The 4,780-nt window shown below is 36.4% G+C and overlaps 1 protein-coding gene across 1 annotated transcript in view; it reads left to right on the top strand.

Annotated features, from left to right (window-relative positions):
• The first annotated feature begins 1,760 nt into the window (after positions 1 to 1,760).
• LOC110452306 (baculoviral IAP repeat-containing protein 2-like) overlaps positions 1,761 to 4,780 on the top strand; it is a 24,855-nt gene continuing 21,835 nt past the window's right edge. Inside the window, exon 1 of the mRNA XM_021500744.1 lies at positions 1,761 to 1,810. The gene's annotated coding sequence lies outside the window, so the exon portion shown is untranslated. The remainder of the gene's footprint in view (positions 1,811 to 4,780) is intronic.

Here is a 4,780-nt window from a genome sequence, read left to right as displayed (position 1 = left end):
AACGTGCTCCAGATTAGGTTGTTTTGCAATGTGCGTACAAGTGATTGATTATGTAAAGGTTACCTAACAATGCTGAGTGAACTATTTAATTCCTAGTATCGGATTTCTAAACTGTGTGTGAAGATTCCCGCTATTTTCGATGCGTCTGACAATATATAATAGTTGTTTCTCGGTCACGCGTCCTAGTTTTTAAGTGTTGTTAGCTTCATGTAAAATACACGTATTCGTTTATTTTGTGTACCATGTATCTGACATTTTAAGTGTGGGGTTAGTTATTACCATTCCATTCTTAACGACCCATCAACAAAGAGCTAATAAATAGTAGCATTGTGGGGGTAAGCTTTTCACGACAACTGACACAGATGGGAGTATAAAGCATGCTGGATCACGTCCAATATACTAGATATTTCTATAACCTTTATTTATTTTACAACAATCATGCAACAAGCTTTTACGACTTATACTAATCACTCTTATTGGCCCGAATGTAAGCGCGCGGAGGTCTTACTGTGTGAGGATACCGGAGTACCCGGACACAACCCACGTGTTTAGGAGTTTTTTCGGAGTAACTTTGCTGCTTATCTTGACAAAGCTGGCTTGTTACTGCACGATTTCTCACCCCGACACGATTTCTCATCCGGGTGAGACATCGTTCTAAAAGTGCTGCGGTCGCAACACGATTTCTCACCCTAATACGATTTCTCACCCGGGTGAGAAATCGTGCAAAACATGGGCATAGGTGAAACGTTTTCTCATCCGGCACGATATCTCGCCCCAACTCTCAATAAGGGATGGATTTTGTCCGTGGTGTCTTAAGTTACCTAAGTGTACATGTAATATATGAGCTGACATGATTTCAAATGAGTAGTAGTTCAATGTACTACATGCCTTGTATGTATTGGTTGATTTATCTATCTATCTATTTATTCATATCTTATTATATAATTTATTGCTTTTTACCGAAAGTCGATCTTAACCCCTAAAACATATAAAACATACATTTTATAACTTCTTGTTTCTATGCTATAAATATTGGACTAAATGTTCAAGGTTTTGTCCATATAAATAAATGCACCACTTCTGGTCTTTATAGTAGTGTTTTTGTTATATAATGTTGTTTGAAACGTTTAACATGTACCCGTACCAATTACCTTAAAAGTGAGTCAAGTGTGCTGAAACCGTTCAAGGTATCTGCTGGTCAAATATTAAGACTACTTGGCACAGGTGGTACGTAAAATTAGTTGATAGACAACTGATGTACAATACCACAGCATAGCATTACAGACACTTCGAGGCAGGAGAGCAAAAATATTTGATAAACAATGAAATATAGTAACTTGAAACTAAAAAAAGACCAGAAAAGGATTCGAGAAGAGACATATAAACAAACCATCGTTCAAAAATTAGTGAGACTGTGATAGGTGTTGCGGAAAATTAAACGCATTTTACATCATATTATGTAATACCTGTCGTAATGTCTCTCACCTTGTTGAAGGTCACCCGCTTTCTAAACTCAAGTGAGTATGTTTAACATTTTGTATGCACTGGAATGCTTTAGCTGCAAATCAGATGCAAACAAAATCCGATACTTTTAATTTGTTATGATAAAGTGAACCTTATTTTTTAATCATACCATATGTATTTTGTTCACATAGATTCAGTGAGGCGACAAACCGGTAAACGTTTACGGTGACCCGTTACGCAATCCGGTCACCTATATTAATCCGTTAGGATATTTCAACACGGGTTCCGACATCATCAGTATCGTACGAGAATCTACATGTCGTCAAGCAAACAACAGCTAGTCGATGTAAGTCATTTATTCCTCTGAATTTAGTGTCCTTAAACTGTCGCTCGGTGCCCGAAAATATGAAAATGAAATGAAAATATCCGCGTAGAAAAATAGAACCGTAGAAATGCAGAGAAACAGTGACGAAGGACCAAATTAACCGTTCACCAACAGCTTTACAGGGAACAATGTCGGCTAGTTGGTTCACTTCTCATTCAGTCAAAGAAGGCTTATTATTTCGAAAGAATTGAAGAATGCATGTGCATGTAATAAAGACCATAGACAGCTTTTTAGACTCACCAAAAACTTAATGGGTCAGAAAGGTGAAATTGTCCTACCAAGCTGTAATTTTGAAAAAAAGACTTGTTAAACAAGTTCAGTGATTACTTTCTGAATAAAATTAGCTTGATCAGAAAAATATGTCGGACGTGAACTCTACTGCTGAAAATAATATGATTGCTGACATAAAATTTGATGGGGAATCATTGACAAAGCTGTCACCAACACAGGACGAGTTGTGCAATATCATCATGACGTCCATAGGCAATATTTATTGTATAGTAAATGGATCATGTGACGTTGAATGATTGCCTCTGAATTCGGCACGAGGTAGATCTTGACATACCAAAACGTAGATAACGTTGTCAGGGTTAAGATGAAGATTCCACACATCAAAGAACTCATTTCTGTTATCTATTGTACTAGTGAAAATTACAACAAACACGTTATTCTTTTTATCTCCTCTTTGGTGATGTCTCGTGTTGAGAGAGACTTGACCTAGCTAGCTTTTATTCGAGAATATAAAGTTATTAATATTTCGATTGGTAGGCAATTTGATTTGATAAAATGTATAGCTTGTATATAGATAATCCAACAATTGGTTACCAGACCAATACAGTGGTCAGCTTTCTTTGTGTTATCAGGTTACAGGACCAATACAGTGGTCGGCTTTCTTTGTGTTATCAGGTTACAGATCCAATACAGTTGTCAGCTTTCTTTGTGTTATCAGGTTACAGGACCAAGACAGTGGTCAGCTTTCTTTGTGTTATCAGGTTACAGAACCAATACAGTTGTCAGCTTTCTTTGTTTTATCAGGTTACAGGACCAATACAGTAGTCAGCTTTCTTTGTGTTATCAGGTTACCGGACCAATACAGTGGTCAGCTTTCTTTGTGTTAATCAGGTTGCAGGACCAATACTGTGGTCAGCTTTCTTTGTGTTATCAGGTTACAGGACCAAGACAGTGGTCAGCTTTCTTTGTGTTATCAGGTTACCGGACCAATACAGTGGTCAGCTTTCTTTGTGTTATCAGGTTACCGGACCAATACAGTGGTCAGCTTTCTTTGTGTTATCAGATTACAGGACCAATACAGTAGTCAGCTTTCTTTGTGTTATCAGGTTACAGGACGAATACAGTGGTCAGCTTTCTTTGTATTATCAGGTTACAGGACCAATCTAGTGGTCAGCTTTCTTTGTGTTATCAGGTTACAGGACCAATACAGTGGTAAGCTTTCTTTGTGTTAATCAGGTTGCAGGACCAATACTGTGGTCAGCTTTCTTTGTGTTATCAGGTTACAGGACCAATACAGTGGTCAGCTTTCTTTGTGTTATCAGGTTACAGAACCAATACAGTTGTCAGCTTTCTTTGTTTTATCAGGTTACAGAACCAATACAGTGGTCAGCTTTCTTTGTGTTATCAGGTTACAGGACCAATACAGTGGTCAGCTTTCTTTGTGTTAATCAGGTTGCAGGACCAATACTGTGGTCAGCTTTCTTTGTGTTATCAGGTTACAGTTATAAATCATATAGGTCTGTCCTTAGGTCCTCAAGTATGACTTGACCATGACTGGTCAAACTGACCAATAGATGTCATGTCAGCAGGGCACAAGAGCCAGCAGCTGACCAATTAAATGTTTACTCCCTACGGAAGAGAACCCCCATGGCCAACATGCTGTCCCCCAAGCTAACATCTCATCACTTTCGAATTCTCTGGCGAAGCGGCAGCAGGCATTTTATTTCTGTATATATTACCACAGAGTGACTGATAATGATGTCACGCTCTGTAAATTAACCTGTTTGCAGCTTGCTTTTGCTCTCGTCGCATATATGGAATATCAAACCGCTGATATTTAATAACTATGTACAGTATCATGAAGTCTATCTCCGACTAATTTCTATATTATATATATAAATACATATGTAGCATTACTATCACTACATGTTGATTTGGGTGATTTGGAGGACCATAGTTTAAGTTTAAACTACAAAATAATGATAATGAATTATTGTTATTTTACTGTTTAATAAATTAATATAATTATTTAATGCGCTTATAAATCATGGTCTGAAGTTCACCCAAACCAATCTTGCATGCTGTTTCTTTGTATGTTGTTTCTTTGTATGTTGTTTTTTGTATGCTGTTTCTTTGTATGTTGTTTCTTTGTATGTTGTTTCTTTGTATGTTGTATCTTTGTATGCTGTTTCTTTGTATGCTGTTTCTTTGTGTGTTGTTTTTTGTATGCTGTTTCTTTGTATGTTCTTTGTATGCTGTTTTTTGTATGCTGTTTCTTTGCATGTTGTTTTTTGTATGCTGTTTCTTTGTATGTTGTTTTTTGTATGTTGTTTCTTTGTATGTTGTTTCTTTGTATGTTGTTTCTTTGTATGTTGTTGCTTTGTATGCTGTTTCTTTGTATGTTGTTTTTTGTATGTTGTTGTTTTGTATGTTGTTTCTTTGTATGTTGTTTTTTGTATGCTGTTTCTTTGTATGTTGTTTCTTTGTATGTTGTTTCTTTGTATGCTGTTTCTTTGTATGCTGTTTCTTTGTATGCTGTTTCTTTGTATGTTGTTTTTTGTATGTTGTTGCTTTGTATGTTGTTTTTTGTATGCTGTTTCTTTGTATGTTGTTTCTTTGTATGCTGTTTCTTTGTATGTTGTTTCCTTGTATGCTGTTTCCTTGTTTTTTCTTTGTATGCTGTTTCTTTGTATGTTGTTT

This window comes from Mizuhopecten yessoensis, unplaced genomic scaffold (genome assembly GCF_002113885.1).
Source record: "Mizuhopecten yessoensis strain PY_sf001 unplaced genomic scaffold, ASM211388v2 scaffold6579, whole genome shotgun sequence".
NCBI lineage: Eukaryota > Metazoa > Mollusca > Bivalvia > Pectinida > Pectinidae > Mizuhopecten > Mizuhopecten yessoensis.
This window is presented reverse-complemented; position numbering and strand designations above follow the sequence as displayed.